Raw genomic sequence first — 21,501 nt, forward strand, 5'->3', positions numbered from 1 at the left:
CTTAACTAATGTCTGAAGTTAGAATTATACATTCATACCTTCAGCTGCTGACGGTCGTTGATATATATCAACGGGGACAGGTGAAAATGCGTACCCTGACCGGGACCCGAACCCGGGATGTCCTGCTTACATGGGAGACGCTCTATCCATCTGAGCCAACGAGGGCACAGAGGATAATGCGACTGAAGGGACTATATCGCGCACGCCTCCAGCGAGACCCACATTCTCACCTTTTATGTCCACACACTACATTCGTAGTGTCCCTACCCAACACACTCATTACTAGTGGAAGACATTCTTAAGAAGTCCCGTAAGAGTTCGGGTAATATGTGTGCATGACATGGCAGGTATTGCCAGAACTATATAATTTGATGCAAATAGTGTATGTTCTTTCGGACATATTCATATAATTAAAATGTGTGAAGCAGTGCTAGAGGGAATCCTTCACGGCTGTCCATAAATCCGTAAGAGTACAAGGGGGTGGAGATCTATTCTGAACAGCACGTTGCAATGCATCTCAGATATGCTCAATGATGTTCATACCTGGGGAGTTGGTGACCAGCGGAAGTGTTTAAGCTCAAAGAGTGTTCCTGGAGCCACTCGGTAGCAATTCTGGACGTGTGAGGCGTCGCATTGTCCTGCTGGAATTATCCAAGTCTGTCGGAATGCATAATGGACGCGAATGAATGCCTGTGATCAGACAGGATGCTTATGTACGTGTCACCTATCACAATCGTATCTAGACGTATCAGGGGCCCCATATAACTCCAAATTCTCACGCTCCACGCCATTACATAGCCTCCATCAGCTTGAACAGTCCCCTGTTGACATGCATGGCCATGAATTCATGAGGCTGTCTCCATACCCGTACACGTCTGTCTGCTCAATTCAATTTGAAACGCGACCCGTCCGCCCAGGCAACATGTCTCAAGGTATCAACAGTCAAAGGTTGTGTTGACGGGCCCAGGCGAGGCGTTAAGCTTTGTGTCGTGCAGTCATCAAGTGCACATGACTGGGCCTCCGGCTTCGAAGGCCCATTTCGATGATGTTTCGTTGATTGGTTCGAACGATAACAGTTGCTGATGGCCAAAAATTGCAATCTGGAGCAATCTGCCGAAGGCTTGCACTTCTGTATCGTTGAACGATTCTCTTCAGTTGTCGTTGATCCCGTTCTTGAAAGATCTATTTCAGGTCGCAGCGGTATAGGAGGACTGATGTTTTACCTTATTGCTGTTATTCACGGCCCAGTTCCCGGGTTCGATTCCCGGCGGGGTCAGGGATTTCCTCTGCCTCGTGATGACTGGGTGTTGTGTGCTGTCCTTAGGTTAGTTAGGTTTAAGTAGTTCTAAGTTCTAGGGGACTGATGACCATTGATGTTAAGTCCCATAGTGCTCAGAGCCATTTGAACCATACACAGCCCACTCGTGAAATGGTCGTACAAGAAAATTCCCCTTCATCACTACCTCCGATATACTATGTCCCATCGCTCGTGCGTCGAGTACAACACCATGTTCAAACTCAGTTGAATCTTGATAACCTGCCATTGTAGCAGAAGTATCTGATATACGAATTGCGCCAGACACTCGCTGCCTTGTATAGGCGCTGCCAACCGCTGCGTCATATTCTGCCTGTTTACACACTTCTGCATTTTAATACGCATGCCTGTAGCAGCTTCTTTGACGCTTCAGTGTACGTAAGTTGTCAAGGAACTGATGATCGTAATGTTGTTGTTGACGTGGTTTTCAGTCCAGAGACTGGATTGATGCAGCTCTCCATGATACTCTATCCTGTGCTAGCTTCTTCATCTCCCAGTACCTACTGCAACCTACATCCTTCTGAATCTGTTTAGTGTCTTCATCTCTTGGTCTCCCTCTACGATTTTTACCCCCCCCCCCCACGCTGCCCTCCAATACCAAATTGTTGATACCTTGATGCCTCAGAATATGCCCTACCAACCGATCCCTTCTTCTAGTCAAGTTGTCCCACAAATTTCTCTTCTCTCCAATTCTATTCAATACCTCCTCATTAGTTATGGGGTCTACACATCTAATCTTCAGCATTCTTCTGTAGCACCACATTGCGACAGCTTCTATTCTCTTCTTGTCTAAACTATTTAGTGTCCATGTTTCACTTCCATACATGGCTACACTCCATACAAATACTTTCAGAAACGACTTCCTGACCCTTGAATCTAAACTCAATGTTAACAAATTTCTCTTCTTCAGAAACGCATTCCTTACCATTGCCAGTCTACATTTTATATTCTATCTACTTCCCCCATCATTAGTTATTTTGCTCACTAAATAGCAAAACTCATTTACTACTTTAAGCGCCTCGTTTACTGAACTAATTCCCGCAGCATCACCCGATTTAATTAGACTACATTCCATTATCTTCGTTTTGCTTTTGTTGGTGTTCATCTTATATCCTCCTTTCAAGACACTGTCCATTCCGTTCAGCTGCTCTTCCAGGTCCTTTGCTGTCTCTGACAGAATTACAACGTAATCGGCGAACAGAAAAGTTTTTATTTCATCTCCATGGATTTTAATTCCTTCTCCGAATTTTTCTTTTGTTTCCTTTACCGCTTGCTCAATATACAGATTGAATAACATCGGGGATAGGCTACAACCTTGTCTCGCTCGCTTCCCAACCACTGCTTCACTTTCATGCCCCGCGACTCTTATAACTTCCTTCAGGTTTCTGTACAAATTGTAAATAGCCTTTCGCTTCCTGTATTTTACCCCTGCCACCTTCAGAATTTGAAAGAGAGCATTTCAGTCAAGACTGACAAAAGCTGTCTCCAAGTCTACAAATACTAGAAACGTAGGTGTACCTTTCCTTAATGTAATTTCTGAGACAAGCCGTAGGGTCAGTATTGCCTCACGTGTTCCAACATTTCTAAGGAATCCAAACTGATCTTCCCCGAGGTCGCCTTCTACCAGTTTTTCCATTCGTCAGCAAAGAATTCGCATTAGTATTTTGCAGCCGTGACTTATTAAACTGATAGTTCGGTAATTTTCAGATCTATCAGTACCTTCTTACTTTGGGATTGGTATTATATTCTTCTTGAAGTCCGAAGGTATTTCGTCTTTCTCATACATCTTGTTCACCAGATGGTAGAGTTTTGTCAGGGCTGGCTCTCCCAAGGATGTCAGTAGTTCTAATGGAATGTTGTCTACTCCCGGAGCCTTGTTTCGACTTAGGTCTTTCAGTGCTCTGTCAGACTCTTCCCGCAGTATCATATCTCCTATTTCATCTTTATCTACATATTCTTCCATTCACATAATATTGTCCTCAAGAACATCGCTCTTGTATAGATCCTCTACATACTCCTTCCACCTTGCTGCTTTCCCTTCTCTGCTTAGAACTGGGTTTTCATCTGAGCTCCTGATATTCATGCAAGTGGTTCTCTTTTCTCCAAAGGTGTCTTTAATTTTCCTGTAGGCAGCATGTATCTTATCCCTAGTGATATGGGCCTCTACATCCTTACATTTGTCCTCTAGCCATCTCTGCTTAGCCATTTTGCACTTCCTGTCGATCTCATTTTTGAGACGTTTGTAATCCTTTTTGCCTGCTTCATTTACTGCATTTTTGTATTTTCTCCTTTCATCAATTAAATTCAATATCTCTTCTAAGGATTTCTATTAGCCCTCGTCTTTTTACCTTCGTGATCCTCTGCTGCCTTCACTATTTCATCTGTCAAATTTAACCATTCTTTTCTACTGTATTTGTTTCCTCCATTCTTGTCAATCGTTCCCTAATGCTCTCCATGAAACTCTCTACAACTTCTGGTCCTTTCAGTTTAACTAGGTCCCATCTCCTCAAATTCCTACCGTCTTGCAGTTTCTTCAGTTTTAATCTACAGTTCATAACCAATAGATTGTGGTCAGAGTCCGCATCTGCACCTGGAAATGTCTTACAATTTAAAACCTGCTTCCTGAATCTCTTTCTTACCAGTATATAATCTATCTGATATCTTCTAGTATCTGCAAGCTTCTTCCATGTATACAACCTTCTTCATGATTCTTGAACCAACTGTTAGCTATGATCAAGTTATAATCTGTGCAAAATTCTACCTGGCGGCCTCCTCTTTCATTCCTTACTCCCATTCCACATTCACCTACTACGTTTCCTTCTCTTCCTTTTCCTACTATCGTATTCCAGTTACCCATGACTATTAAATTTTCGTCTCCCTTCATTATCTGAATAATTTCTTTTATCTCGTCACACATTTCATCGATCTCTTGGTCACCTGCGGAGCTCGTAGGCAATTTAAGCTTGTACTACAGTGGTAGTTCACTATGCTATTTTTAGTAGTTTACCTGCATTCCTATTTTTCTATTCATTATTAAACCTACTCCTGCATTATCCCTATTTGATTTTGTATTTATAACCCTGTATTCACCTGACCAGAAGTCTTGTTCCTCCTGCCACCGAACTTCACTAATTCCCACTATATCTAACATTAACCTATCCATTTCCCTTTTAAAATTTTGTAACCTACCTGCCCCATTAAGGGATCTGACATTCCATGCTTCGATCCGTAGAACGCTAGTTTTCTTTCTCCTGATAACAACGTCCTCCTGAGTAGTCCCTGCCCGAAGTTCCGAATGGGGGACTATTTTACCTCCGGAATATTTTACCCAAGAGGACGCCATCATCATTTAACCATATAGTAAAGCTGCATGCCCTCGGGAAAAATTACGGCTGTAGTTTCCCCTTACTTGCAGCCGTTCGCAGTACCAGCACAGCTAGGTCGTTTTGGTTAGTGTTATAATGGCAGGTCAGTCAATCATCCAGACTGTTGCCCCTGCAACTACTGAAAAGTCTGCTGCCCCTCTTCAGGAACTACACGTTTGTCTGGCCTCTCAACAGATACCCCTCCATTGTGGTTGCACCTACGGTACGACTATCTGTATCGCTGAGGCACGCAAGCCTTCCCGCCAACGGCAAGGTTCACGGCTAGGGGGGGGGAGGGGGAGGGGGATGATCGTAATAAAGGGTATTCAAAATTTATTTGTGTCACGAAAGGTATTCAAGCTCTGATTTCTCAGTCCTTCCATCCCCAAGGCAGCAAAGCGACAGCCATGTTTTGATAATATTCTTCTTGGTGAAATTATCGCAAAAATCTTGCTTCGGCGTATTAAGAAGTAACCAAACTAGCCGAAGCGTATACCTTACCTGCAGCCCATTTTCTGGTACGTAACTCTTCGTTTTGAGCTACCATATCGTTTCATCGGCTTATCCTGCTTTGGTAGCATGCTGAAAGTGCCTGTTTGATTTTTAATATAAATATTATATTTTCGTTGAAAAGAGATCGACACTATATGACAGTTTCTGAGACAAGAGATAATCTACCTTATTCATGATATCAATACAATGGTGGACGATCTCCATTCGTGAGGAATGCCGAGGGGCGCAAGTTAACGCGCAATTTTAATCAGTTTTAGTGTAGAGTTGCCTATGCTGTACCGGCTCCAATAGTATGAAATTCGTACCTCTTGTACCATCTGTCGTTTAGGGAGACCAGCGCGAACTACTTGTTTTTTGAACCATATTGTCAGCTATGAGTTCCATGTGTTGAGGGAAAGATCATGTGAATACACTATTGACTTTCTTGTAGTTTCCATTTAACTTTTTGTACACGTGGCGAAGAGAATTCCTGCTACAAGGTAAGTAACAACGTAAACTTCAATTTAATTCTGAACATACATGAACTAACGTATATTTTCAGACAGTCACGAATATTTTTTTTTCCTAAGGGACATCATATTCGCCCTTGACTGTACAAATTATAGATTCCAAATTGCAGTTGCAGCATTTGAGCCATTTTTAAGTGGTAATGCAAAAGTTAAGGGAATACAAAAGTGAAGCATAGAGTGTATATACAGAACATCTCATGTAAATAGTAGGCTAGTACATTACAAAACTGATGAAAATGATACATCACTTACATTTTGTTTCGACACATGTCACTCTTTAGAATCCTCCGACATGTGTATGCTGCATCTTCAGAAGTAAGTCTTTTCACTGTAGAAATACTGTAGCACTGGACGAGTGCGTGTAAATTACAACTGATGAAAAAACATAGAAAGACCAAAAGTCTTGCGAATGACACAGCCAACAATGCAGCACAACAAATTAGGACAATACGTCACAAGACGCTATCTCTTAGTATGCAGAATATGTTTTCTTACCAAGTACTAATATTGGGAATTTAGATACGTAAAAACATATGGTCATACAATAATAAATCCCAAAGTACATAAAACGCTGTCGGCTATGCTATAAAAACTAAATATTCAGAAATACGATACACTGCTGCAAGGGATTAGATACGACAACACACACCCCAAAGATAACATGAAATGTAGAATGTAAAATTTATTTGGAAAAATAAAATATATGGGCTTGCACTTGACCCACCCTGCTTATCGTCTTTAAAACTTCCAATTCAATAGAAAATATCAGAAAAACTCATAAAATTGTTACGTAGCATTAATGAAAAAATTTTAAATTACATAGCTTAAGATGTGAGATTCTGAAAAATAAATGAAATAAAGTTGAAAATAAAAAGTGGTATCGGATAACGTTAGTCTATTTTTACCAAATAAAAACCTTTTGTACAGAAATGTGTGTGATCTGATTTCATAATATATTCGGTGCTTATAAAAAGTGGTAGCGCATAACGTTACTCTATTTTACCAAATAAAAACCTTTTGTTCAGAAATGTATGTGATTGGATTTCATAATATATTTGGTTCTTACGAGGCTTCCATTTGGCAACATGGAAGAAACATATTAGCTACCACTGTTTAGTTTCATCTGTGTTTTATTTATATTCAGCCTCTCTTATCCTAAGTGATGTATTTAACCATCTCATCATAAATGCTATGTAACATGTTTTATCATTTCTCCCGACGTTTTCTATTGTATTGCAAGCTTTATAATTGATTAGAAGGAAGGACCAAGTGGACTCCCATATATTTTATTTCTGTTTCAGGTGGTTAACCTGTAACACACTGTCTAAAACTTAACACCGAGAAGCTGTATCCTGCTCTCTCTCAGTCTCTAGTATGGCCAGGTTGCACCCCTGCATCACAGTCAAGATTTTCTCTCTATATCCTAAATTATTTATGTCCATAAGTTTCCAAACTCCCTTGTATCACTCCTGCTTCCGATGCTTATCTACAGCAGTAGGTGTATTTCGAAGAATTTCTGCTTTCTACATTCTGTTCACAAAATCATTCTTCTGGGACTCACCCAAAACGGCAGATCTCCTCTTTCCACATGGACGTTGTTAAAAACGGTATCTACCACAGGCTCTGCACAACAGGAAATAGCATCAACATTTTGCCTCTTGGCATTTTGCGCCTAGGGGCGGTTAATGAAAACAGAGGCCTGTCTAGCCTAGTGGGGTTTACCTCGGCAGCTACTGGTGAGTTCTTTATTGGAATTCTCCCGAGGAGCAGCCTAGACCGTAAGGTAATATAACCTGCGGCACGCCTGCTTGCTTACAGCCCACCTGATAACGCTTTTATAGTGGCCTCTCATTTAGATAAATCATGCAGTTCAATACGAAAATTTAATCTACGTTAGTTAAGTACTGGCAATCACTTGTGCTGATAAACATCCAATTTGTCGTTGGAGATTAATTATTCTGATTTGATTGGTCATTTCAGTTTTTGTTTTGTATCAGTTACGAGACGGTTTTTACAAGAAAAGCTGCACAACATTGCAAACAAGGCAGGACCTAACTATGGACGCCGTGAGCTGTCGAATGCCCATGCAGAAGAATTGGTTAACCGAAGTTAAGGAGAAGGAATCTAGACTGACAGCTTCGTTTGTAAAAAGGATGTGTTTTGGAGACTCTGTGGGTAAACCACCAGAAAATCTCATTTGTAAAACAGAGAAATGGTATAATGAGTTGTGCAGATAAGATCTAATGGAAGAAATAATCAGCTGCATGAAATCCAAAATGTGAATTCATGCAGTGTCTACAGGGTTGGGGTAAGGAATAAAAATGTTATACTTCAATGCCTGCAAATAGTGTTGTAAGAATTAAAATATGGAACATTACCAGATACTTAGACTAGCATATATCTTTAAACTGAGGGACATAGTTTATAAGGGTTGTACCACCTATACAACCACTGGTACAAACGTGGAAACCAGACTCCTAATTTATGTCGCCTGCAGAGGTTTAGAATAGCAAGTATGTTCATTTTTATAAGAAATTCCATTCTTTAAAACAGATAGCAAGATAAGCATCATACAGCTAAGAAAGGCATTATTTAAATATTTTGTAATTTCCTGTTTAGGCTATAATGTATGAAATCTCAAAAATGATACAATTAACGCAACTCTTCGCTAAGTACGCGAAAGAAAAGTCAAATGAAAAACAGGCGCTGCGAAATGATTGTAGAATTCTCATCTTGTAACGTAACATTTTTTAATCATATTCACATTGTTCATTCTTTTAATTAATAAGCAACTGATCCGAGAATTGTACAAACGTGGAGACTGACACTGCCGAGATGTTGTCACTTTCAGAATTTACACATGCTAACGAGAAACAGAGAAAGCGAGTGAGGACCAGAGACATTTAGCAGTAGTACTGCCTGTTTACCTGAAGGTTGGTTTGAATACAATAGAAACTTTTTTTCGTGATTATCTTCATTTAATAAGTAAATATAAATGGACACGATGTCTTTAGTAGAAACTATTGCTATGGACCACTGCAGAATGGGGAAAAGATAATTTCGGGGACCTGTTATATTTACCAGTTTGAAATGACTTTTGCCGAGCATAAAATAGCACTGTAATCGCGTAAAGCTTACATCAAGTCGTCCGAGGAATCCTACGGAAAAACATGTTCCGCTTTTACCCTTTGTGACATTACGACTTGATGGAGATGTCATGTGTCAACTGCACTACTTTTAATTTTATTATAATCGTCTGCTTGTTGGAACTAGTTTCTTCTTTCCTGTACACAGAGCACACTTTCAGCATCTAGGGGAAACTTGCATATATTCTCTTTGCGTTTTAATCTATTGCCAGGTACATTTGTACACTGGTGTGCAAAACGTAAGGATGAAAGTAACACTCGTGTTATGTGTCACTCACAAGATACATATCTGTATCAAACTTGAATCATACATAGATACGCTAAAATCAACACGATTTACGAGAACACGATGAAAAGTAATGCCTACGAATTTTTTATTCGAAAACTCTTAAAGATTTTTAAATGAAACGACCTTTATTAACATTATTTATATTTATTCTTCATGTCTACGTATTTATTTCTCAACACTGTCACCTTGGTGACGAACACAATTCTCCCAACAGGATTCCAGTTTGTTGACTCCGTCAGTGCAGAATGTGTGACTCTGTCGACAGAGCCACAACTTCACCTTCGCTTGCACCGTTAATCACTACCTATGTTCGCATTCGGGAGGACGACGGTTCAATCCCGTCTCTAGCCATCCTGATTTCGGTTTTCCGTGATTTCCCTAAATCGTTTCAGGCAAATGCCGGGATGGTTCCTTTGAAAGGGCACGGCCGATTTGCTTCCGAATCCTTCCCTAACCCGAGCTTGCGCTCCGTCTCTAATGACCTCGTTGTCGACGGGACGTTAAACACTAACCACCACCACCATCACTACCTATGAAAGTGAAGTCCTCGAAGAAATTCTTTAAGTTCTGGAAACAGATGAAAATCGAATGTGGCTAAATCGGGACTGTATGGCGAATGATCCATGAGGCGTCGGACTGTCGCCAATGTCGTAGAGCTCGTGTGTGGCTTGGCATTCCCATGATGAAGGACAGGGTGCTGCATCTTTAATTGGAAACACGATTCCAGCACGCAGTATCCCACGCACCGTCAGAGTTACGTTACACACTGTCATGTTACATGCTACAAATCGTAGTCTTCCGTCGGGAGAAGCCTGCAAATACACTCCTGGAAATGGAAAAAAGAACACATTGACACCGGTGTGTCAGACCCACCATACTTGCTCCGGACACTGCGAGAGGGATGTACAAGCAATGATCACACGCACGGCACAGCGGACACACCAGGAACCGCGGTGTTGGCCGTCGAATGGCGCTAGCTGCGCAGCATTTGTGCACCGCCGCCGTCAGTGTCAGCCAGTTTTCCGTGGCATACGGAGCTCCATCGCAGTCTTTAACACTGGTAGCATGCCGCGACAGCGTGGACGTGAACCGTATGTGCAGTTGACGGACTTTGAGCGAGGGCGTATAGTGGGCATGCGGGAGGCCGGGTGGACGTACCGCCGAATTGCTCAACACGTGGGGCGTGAGGTCTCCACAGTACATCGATGTTGTCGCCAGTGGTCGGCGGAAGGTGCATGTGCCCGTCGACCTGGGACCGGACCGCAGCGACGCACGAATGCACGCCAAGACCGTAGGATCCTACGCAGTGCCGTAGGGGACCGCACCGCCACTTCCCAGCAAATTAGGGACACTGTTGCTCCTGGGGTATCGGCGAGGACCATTCGCAACCGTCTCCATGAAGCTGGGCTACGGTCCCGCACACCGTTAGGCCGTCTTCCACTCACGCCCCAACATCGTGCAGCCCGCCTCCCGTGGTGTCGCGACAGGCATGAATGGAGGGACGAATGGAGACGTGTCGTCTTCAGCGATGAGAGTCGCTTCTGCCTTGGTGCCAATGATGGTCGTATGCGTGTTTGGCGCCGTGCAGGTGAGCGCCACAATCAGGACTGCATACGACCGAGGCACACAGGGCCAACACCCGGCATCATGGTGTGGGGAGCGATCTCCTACACAGGCCGTACACCACTGGTGATCGTCGAGGGGACACTGAATAGTGCACGGTACATCCAAACCGTCATTGAACCCATCGTTCTACCATTCCTAGACCGGCAAGGGAACTTGCTGTTCCAACAGGACAATGCACGTCCGCATGTATCTCGTGCCACCCAACGTGCTCTAGAAGGTGTAAGTCAACTACCCTGGCCAGCAAGATCTCCGGATCTGTCCCCCATTGAGCATGTTTGTGACTGGATGAAGCGTCGTCTCACGCGGTCTGCACGTCCAGCACGAACGCTGGTCCAACTGAGGCGCCAGGTGGAAATGGCATGGCAAGCCGTTCCACAGGACTACATCCAGCATCTCTACGATCGTCTCGATGGGAGAATAGCAGCCTGCATTGCTGCGAAAGGTGGATATACACTGTACTAGCGCCGACATTGTGCATGCTCTGTTGCCTATGTCTATGTGCCTGTGGTTCTGTCACTGTAATCATGTGATGTATCTGACCCCAGGAATGTGTCAATAAAGTTTCCCCTTCCTGGGACAATGAATTCACGGTGTTCTTATTTCAATTTCCAGGAGTGTATGTAGACATGAAGAATAAAGCTGTGGATTGTTAATTACGTTTATTTTATTTAAAAAGCTTTCACAGTCTTCACATAAAATATTCAGAGGAAGTAATTTTCTTCACGCAATCGTACACTGTGTGATCAAAAGTATCCGGACACTCCCAGAAAGAAACGTTTTTCATATTATGTACATTGTGTTGGCACCTACTGCCGTGTATTCGATATCAGCGACCTCAGTAGTCATTAGACATCGTGAGAGAGCAGAATGAGGCGCTCCACAGAACTACAGAATTCGAGCGTGGTTAGGTGATTTGGTATCACTTGTGCCATGCGTCTGTACGCCTGATTTCCATACACCTAAAAATCCCTAGGTCCACTGATTCCGATGCGATAGGGAAGTGGAAACGAGAAGGGACACGAACAGCACAAAAACGTACAGGCCGACCTCGTCTGTTGACTGACAGAGGCCGCAGTCATTTGAAGAGGGTTGTAATGTGTAATACGCAGAGATCTATCCAGACCATCACACAGGAATTCCAAACTGCATCACGATCCACTGCAAGTACTATGTCTATTAGACGGCAGTGGTTAGTGCAGTAGAAACAACGTAGAATGATAATCCGGGGGGCACCGGGGTAGAGTCACCTATATGGAAGTATTTATCTTTATTTTTATGTTCAGTTTTTACTTTACTTCCACTGTATGTAACTGAAACAATGCTCAATACACTATCTTTACCAATATTTTCATGAAAGGTATGAAAAGGAAAGGACAATGAAAATATTTAGTTTTCAAAGAAAGCGATTGCATTTGAGGGAAATCACTTTTAATACTGCATGACGACAATCCTCCCCCATCAATAAAAATATCGTCGTGTAATTGTGGGCTTATTTGCTCTTTCCATCAGTCACTTAATAGAATAAATTATTTTTCCTGCAGGTAAGATTTCAGCATGCAAGTCAACAACTTTTAGAATAAGGTTGTTGTAAGGTTTCCAAATTTTGATGAAGTAATGACGTCACTCCTATTATTTGCTGCGTACTCATCTACCATATTTTATTTACTTTACCTTTTCATACATTTAATGAAGATATTAATAAATATAATTATCATTATTTCGGGTGACTTGCAATGTAAGCAACGTAAAAATTGAAAATAGAAAAATGTGAAAGAAACTTCCTGCATACAGACGTGATCTCACGACCCCCGAATGAACGTTATGTACCCTCTCCGCTGCGTCAACGGCTGCCTGAAAGTGTAGTGAACATAAAAGAGTCATTTCTTGCTCGGACGCTTGGCCATCTGGAGCTCACACTTCGCCAGTTTCATTTCTGGCCAAGCCCTACATATACCATAAATCTGGACGAAATAAGTGATGAAAAGTAGGCGCGGTACCCTTGTTAGTTACGTAATGATAATCAACACCACAGTGCACCGTAACTGCCCGTTGATTGGCACGCACTGTCTCTTTTTCTTTTCCTTCAACTGGCTTGTGTTGTGAGGCCAGCCCCACTCGGCACGCTATGTTTCTGTGCACGATGGGAGCCCTCTGGTAACATGCACAGGATGTAACATGTTTCTCTCACGATCTGAACCGAAACTGACTTTCCTGTGTCAGATGACCAGATACTAACAGAGAAAATGAAACACGTCAGTGACTGGAGAATGACCTGTAGTGAGGTACGGACTTCTAGTAACCTTTAGAATGCCTAAAGACATTAGTTAAGGTTAAAACAATTGTTACCATAATACTTACTCATTTCACCGTCGCGTAGAGCAGTAGGTTTCATAACCTGCTACCTTGTGTTGTTTTCCAGTTTTTCTACTACTTACTCTGTCCAGTGGTCAGAAGACGTGCACGGTCCTCTTAATGTACCCTGAAACACATAAAAATGCTTTCAGAAGCGTAAGAAGTAGAGAGATTGAGAGCTACCACGCAATGGTTTAAATTTATTGTTTAACTGGAAATAAAGATTAACACTGTATTAGTTTGTTTTAATATTCGGGGATCCGTATTTTGATTGTTGTGAACGACCTTTGACGGCCTGGTGCCCACTAATCATTAAAACGGTTAATAGGATCGGTGGGACGCTCCGTAATTTGTTGACCAACTCTCATCCCGCAGAAGTACCACTAAATAATTTGTCCCACAGCTTACAGCTAGCAAAGCAAACCGCAAAATTAATTGCACACTGCTATACCATTCTCGTCTGCCAATTTTATGAAGGCTTCTGGCAATCATTTGGATTTTCATGTGGGATGTGGAAGAGTTCGATTTACTTATGGAACACTATTTCCTCAGCAGTAGTGCTAATCGAGGCAACCACTCTAGACATCGTATTGTTATGTATATACGAATGTTTGCAGCCAACGTAATTGAATTATAATTTTAACAGACACTGCATTCAGTTTCACTTTCCATTTACCAAAAGCATTTAAAACTGTACCACGTACTACCGTTCATGGTACTTAGGTCCCTGCGTGGAATCATTTTAAAAATCCACGATTTGGTGCATGGGGCACATTAGGTACCATTCATCACGCAGAAGTGCGGTTAACAAATCGTGCAGGAGACTATGAAGGTAGTTGTTGCTAAACAGTACTAAAGTATCTGGCAGTAACGATGACATATTACAGAAAATTGGTAAGCAAATGGTTTATAAGTTTACTGGATATATGAGTAATATGAAAACAAGGCACGTGGATATTTTAGCAGAGAAGTCGCCATACTTCATTTAAGGAAACATAATGACGTTCGTCAAACGACCTTGTGGTGACAGTGATGTGATCTGTTAACTTTTTATTAATTACCATATAACTGCGTCCCCTATTACTTGACAAACTCAGGGATCTGATATGACTTTAACTCAAGTAAACTCTTAATTGATAGATAATTAATTTTTGCGTCTTCTGTGTCTGATTGATCATTATACACTTACCTACATAAATAGCTGTTGAGTCCCAAGATTATTAAAATGAGAAGCTAATAACTATGAAATAACAGGCACTAAAGATAATTATTTAGGCATTAAAGAATACTAATAAACATTAAAGGTCAAATAATACTGTACTTGCTGTTCATTATGGATTTTACGACATGGAAAACTTACTCTCTAAGCAATCAATTCCGTCTGCTAAGCGGGTAGTTTACCACTATCGACTTGCTGTCCAGTGCATGTTGATGGTAGCGATGAGAAATTCACTCGACAAACAGACGGGATGTTGTTCAAAAATGTTCAAATGTGTGTGAAATCTTATGGGACTTAACTTCTAAGGTCATCAGTCCCTAAGCTTACATACTACTTAAACTAAATTATCCTAAGGACAAACACACACACACACCCATGCTCGAGGGCGGACTCGAACCTCCGCCATGGGATGTTGTAATCTGATAAAATTACAGAGGGTTCGCCAGACAACCATGAAGGCCCAAGCAATCGCACCTGTTGCTGGGAGCCTTGGGAGCCATAATACGTCGCTGCCTGGTAGTTACGATGTGTGTGTGTTACTGCTGTTCTGAACCCACGTCCCGGCGCTTGAAACTATTAAAATAGAAAGAGGCCTTAATGGCACTCAGTAACAAGTGCGGGGGTGGGGGGGGGGTTATTAACAAGACAGTCAGCACAACGAAGTCTAGTAAAAATTAAACTTATTAAGCTTCGTTATTGAGATTAATTTTTTCCACTGTGCAGGCCAGTAAATATATGTTGCTTGTAGCTCAGGTACTGACAAGAAAGTCTGCGAAAACTTCTAACTAGAAAGTAGTTATGGAAACCATCTTATTAAGAAATGAACTAATGAGTTACTCAGTTCATTAAATTATCTCTGCAGTTAATTACTTTTTTCTCTAACCTTTCGGTTATCCCACCTCTTGACTCAGGGATACACCGTGCGTTTTCGGACCACTTGATTCGTCACAATTTACTTCCATCTCGGAAAATATCTGTGGCCGATTCAATATTGCATGGTATTTTCTTTGTAACGTTCATCGGTGATTCGTCTTGCTCCTCCCTAAACGTTCCCGCTGACATGGAACAAAAAACCCTCACATGCGTGACTGAATCTGTTTTCCAAATTGACATTGTAAAGTATTATTCCTTCAGAATTACGTGAAATATGGACGGGTGCTTAGGTTAACGTCGCCTCCCATAGGTTTGTAGCCTGTTGCAGGAACCATTGCACGATAATTCGTACATTATGTAGCGATGACGTGTCTGTTGGAAATACAAGCTGCCGATAGCCCTATAGGGTACGAATAAATAGATGTAAACTACATGACTGGAGATGCTCATCCATACATCAGGAATTCAGTGTTAATGTTTCCACATGAGTGTACCGTGTATGGAAACGTCGGCCCAAATATGACAGCGGCCCACAAAGCACATCCCACGACACCACATAAGCAGGCTTCGGAGAACAAAGGTAGATCTGAGTACATCGCTTTACGCGTTTTCGATGTACTAGTACCCTGCTGTTAGTGTATTCAATTATTCACCGCTGCTCATTACTCTAGGGGACATTTTTCCAGGATTGGTGAGTCTAACGGTATGCTAAACACAGTGCTCTATTACGTTCGGTAAGCAAATTTATTTGAGCACTTGAGGGTCACGCCTCCGTGATTCAGTACGAGGAGGTCGTTCTGTGTGGTATTCCTGCACACTGGTTGCTGTATCCCACCATCGAATTGGTGATGAATGAAGCACTGTCATCCGCCTTTGCATTTTTACATTGCTTTAAAGTGGAACATAATCCGACAACTGGCACTTTATTGATCTCGGCAGTTGATTCTGAAGGTGATTGTTTTCCCACGACAGCACGTGGAAAGTTCTGCACGACCTTAGGAATACTATCGGTTGGGCACCCACAATATGACCGTCCATCCCTCGCCCGACCTTCTTGCCGATGGCCTGTGTAAGGTCAGAAGGCATCTGAGGTGTATGGAAACTAAACCATTCAATTTTCAGTGGTGACAGAGGTTCTTCTCCAGTGTAGTAGCTACCTCAAATTTAATTTGTCTACGTTCATGTCACAATCAAAGGTACTGTATGGACGGCCTATGAAATATGGACCCTAGACTGTGATTAATTTTAAACACACGAAAGTCACTAATCACACATGTCAACACACGAAGTGTTGGCGCAGATGCTGCTAGATACTAATAGAGCAGCACCACGCCAAAATTAGAGTACATATACCAGTTCACAGCAAGTGTTCAAGAATCAATGCTAAGCACTAGTCTCAAATGACACATATCCTTACCTCCGTATACTAGGTGGTACCTAACACTACAAAGCATTGGACTACATGGGATTCAGAGCCAGGTGGACGAATTCTAATATCTAGTTTCTGTTTGCACTGTTTCTTTTTCGTAAGTTTTATGTCTTCCTTTCTTTCATATTATTCTAAAAACTGTTCTCGGAACTAACCTTTCAATCTATTTCTTGTGAGGTTTCACGTCTCTTCCTGTGTGTGGAGGTCAATGGGAAATCTCAGAAGAAACGGTCTGAGAAGTCGGAGAGTACTTTTAGAATAGGGTAAATAAAACGAAAAGGAATAAATATTACAGAAAAGAAACAGTATAAAGAGGAAGCAGCGCACATTTCTTTATAATCTGTTCAACAACACACACACACACGCACACACACACACACACACACACACACACACACACACACATGTGGGACTAAGGAGTTCTTAAGCACTAGGTGTTCACTTGAATCAGTCTCGCTCTAATTCTCTCTTCCATCGTGTTAAACTGAAAACGGTAGCTTTAACATTCCGCTCGTCGAACTGTCGTCACGCTGATTGACTAACAGGTACTCTTTGGAGCTTTCCAGTTGGTAGAATACATTTTCCTGGGGTTTCTACATGGATCGATTGTAGCAAAGACGTGTCGACAACCAAAATAGTCATGGAGATTTCCTCAAATAAATCGACTAACAAAAATTTGTTGTTGTTGTTGTTGTTGTTGTTGTTGTTGTTGTTTTGCTACAGAAGAATGCTGAAGATAAGGTGGGTAGATCACGTAACTAATGAGGAGGTATTGAATAGGATTGGGGAGAAGAGAAGTTTGTGGCACAACTTGACTAGAAGAAGGGATCGGTTGGTAGGACATGTTTTGAGGCATCAAGGGATCACAAATTTAGCATTGGAGGGCAGTGTGGAGGGTAAAAATCGTAGAGGGAGACCAAGAGATGAATACACTAAGCAGATTCAGAAGGATGTAGGTTGCAGTAGATACTGGGAGATGAAGAAGCTTGCACAGGATAGAGTAGCATGGAGAGCTGCGTCAAACCAGTCTCAGGACTGAAGACCACAACAACAACAAACAACAACAACAAAAATTTTAGAAAATCGATCGACGAAGTCATCAGAAATTTGCTGCTCTTGAGTACCTCCAAGTTTTTAACAGATTGGCACATGATGTGCCGCTTCATTTTATTTGTCTCACTTTGGTTTCTTGGCTAGTGACTTGCAGCTGCAAGGTACCACCATTTCCTAGTTGTTTATAATATCTTACGACCACATAGCTGTTTGATTCTTCAAACTTATCATCTTGAGGTCAAGATGGATAAAAATGTGTTTAAATGCTTGAGAGTAGCCACGGTAACTAAGGAAACTTAGTTACTGATTTGAAGGAAAGTAGAAATAGAAGTTATTTCAACAGGAATATACATATTACAAAATATGGCGTTGCGAAAACTATCGATTGCTGCATCACGGCTCGGTTATTGGAGGAACGAATACGGTATCTAGTTTATATTCATAGCTACTAGATTTCAGTAGTCTTCAGATTGCTTGGTTATTGTCACATGTTGAAAAGTGGCTTCTCTGCAGAAGAAATCATTTTCAGTTCTCTAATTTGCAAATGTAGCTCCTTGATTACAGTGCAAAGACGTTTCAGGTAGAGGTACCAAACTGATCCCCCGAATGTGAAGAGTCCTGACCGCCTCCATGTTTCCGTCGAAAATGTTGCACGAATCTTAACTGCTTTCCAATGTGGTCCTACAAAATCAACTTGTCGTGCTGGTCGGGAGTTACAACTGCTTACAACTACAATTTCGCGTGGTTTGAGATGTTGGTTGGTTATGAAACAGTATAAGTTACCACTGTTACGTGCTCTAATTAATGACGCAAAAATGTGGCATTTTACGATGAGCTGCTGAATGCTATCCACAATGATAACACTTCCGGACAACACATTGTGTTCAGTAGTAGAGCGACTTTGCTGAGTAGGAAAGGACAAAAACACAGTGTTCGAATTTGGGGCCAACAGAACACGCATCCTCAAACTGAAAATGTACTAGATTCAACCAAAATCAGTGTGCTTTGTGTGATATCCCACGCATCTGTTTACGGCCCTTTCTTCTTTGGTGGAAACACGTTCAAACGGTCAGCAGTTGGTTGGACGAAGACAAAGTCATTTCTCAACAAGAAGGGGCACCTCCTCACTCAAGTTGCCAAGTGCGTCAATATCTGACCGAAACTCTACCGAGCTGTTGGATTCACCGTCAAACAGCCGGCGACTTACCATTAAGCTGCCCCCCCCCCCCCCATGTTCACCGGATTTGACGACCAGTGACTTCCTCCTGTGGGACTTCATTAAGCACCATTTATACATCAACACTCCTAACCAGCCAAGAAAGGCTGAAGAAATGGATCTATATTGCGATAAAATCAATGGCTATGAACATGTTTACCCGAGTATTGGAGGAATTCGAGTATCGATGTGATGTTGTTCGCGTCACTGGTGGAGGAAATATTGAAAATCTTTAATCTAAATTAGAGAGATTCTTAAATACGTTTCCCAATTTCGTAGGTATCTTACAGTGTAATAAATATATGCGTTAGAAATACGTATATTCTTTTTGGAACAACCTGTATTTTACGGCGATAACTCAAATGGCAGTCGAGTATACGGAAGATGATTATCCGTTGTGCATAAAATAGAGTAAATACCACTGTACAAATGGAATCAGATCCGTTGCTTCACCGTAGTTTATCCGACTGATATGCAGGGCTGCGATTATGATGCGAATGAGCGAACTCCCAGTAACCTCAGGTGGTTCTGAAGGTTCTGAACCGTGGTATTAAAATGAAAAACTTTTATATACCCCTTTTTTAAGATATGGCATATCCGGCTTGGATCCAGCAGAGCTGCAGAATCTCTGGGATACTAATTGCTACATTTCGCCCGTTGTTCTATGAGGAACGTTCAAAACAAAGGTACATAAAGAAGCTGTGTGTGTAACTACAGCCTTTATTCAAAGGTAATCACCACAAATTTGAACACAACTATCCCCGTGCTTCACGAGCTGAATGATTCTCTCTTCCCACAATTTCTGTGCCTGTGACTGGAGCCATTCTTTCACTGCAGTCTTCAGTTCGTAGTTCGAGTCGAAGCTCTTCCCTTTAATAATATTTTTTCTGACTAAGCACATGGAAGTCGCAGGGTTACATTTCTGGGCTGTAGAGCCTTGAAAGTATGCGGACGCGTATTATTGTGGAGCAGAATCACTCCCTCTTTGAGTAGCCCAGGCCGTTTGCTCGCAATGGATTTGCATCGGCTGCGAAGTGTCTCCTAGTACAAGTCGCTGTTAATGGTTTCTTCGTGCTTGAGAAATTCTGTGAGTGTAGGATCTCGGACGCCGAAAAGGACAGTTGCCATCACCTTCCTTGCTGAGGGCACAGCTTTGAATTCTTTAGGTCAAGTGAGGACACTACATTCGCGTTCCTAAATATCTTGCTACGTTAATCCAATGCGCCATCTGCAATTTTCAACCGATTTGGTTGTTACGACGTAGCGTACGTTTTCATTCGAACATTCCTTATAATATATTAGACCACCTCTAACTGAACTACAACCTTCATAAACTGGGCCGCTGTACACTTGACACCTTACATCACATGACAAAAGGGCAAAACTACGTATCGCCGCACTACAATAACACTTCGATTAGAGTCCACTGCTGTCCAGTTTCTGTGTTGTTTCGTCCACTGGAGACGTGCAGCTTTTTGTGCAGCTGTGAGAAACGCCCTTTTACAAGATACCTGACTCAAGATGTTCATTGATCGTGGTTCCCGTCGCATGTTTTGTTCTGTTACTTTTTTAAATTGATCTGCCACACTGACAGCAACAATGTATGTCCGATTTGAAACCGATTGTCACTGAGAAGGCGTTACACTTAATACCGATCACTATCGATTAGGATTTTCTTACGACCATTGTTGTTACACATTGTTACAGGGATGCAAGTGGTACAATATTCCTTGAAGATACATTAGACAGTCCGCGCTAATTCGCCAACACATCAGGATGCTTCGATCACGATGAAGTCATAGGCTTGTCCAGACACGACACACGCTAAACGTCATTCTGTAACGTCTCAAAACCGACAGAACTTACTGTTCTGGTTCAACATTACCGGTTGGCACAAGTGAAACACTTGCAGAACATAAACCAGCTGAGGAGAAACTTGTGGCCGACTGGTACTAGTTCTACACAATTTACAGCGGTCCCAGGCGAGAATTGTGCACTACTAAAAGGATGACTGTAATTTTGTTTGGTGAGCTTAGTTGCACATGTCTTTCCATAATAAGGGATACATTTACGGAACTGTCTCGTGGTATATTAGAGGTTCGTCAGATAATGTTTATTTTAATGACAAAATTAATCGAATATTGTTCTTGCGTTTTCGGTTTTGTAGAGGAACGTGATAATAGTAGGTAATTTGAAACTAGTAGAAAAAAAAATCCTTACATGTAACCGCTTATCCAGGTCCTCACTAAATTTTGTGAAATCCATTCTCAGAAGTGGAGATCAATACGTTCGAGTCACGGATTTACTTCAGACTTGTGCACTTTTAGTAGTCAATTAGGACGACAGAATGTGCAACTAGTAAGGCGTACTACTTAGACGATTTCAAGAAAATCAAAAAAGAAGTTTTACGCGTCAGAGATGTACCGATGCGACCGTGACCACGAATGTCGGCGGTTATATGGTTATCGTTCAATCATCCTACTTGGTGGATTGCTGGATCGAGTGCTGCTCATCTCTTTAGTTTCAGTTTATATTTTTTATGCACTATTCGTATTATTTCTTAAATATTACATTTGAAAGACAATATGGTGAAAAG

Source organism: Schistocerca cancellata, chromosome 2, assembly GCF_023864275.1.
Source record: "Schistocerca cancellata isolate TAMUIC-IGC-003103 chromosome 2, iqSchCanc2.1, whole genome shotgun sequence".
NCBI lineage: Eukaryota > Metazoa > Arthropoda > Insecta > Orthoptera > Acrididae > Schistocerca > Schistocerca cancellata.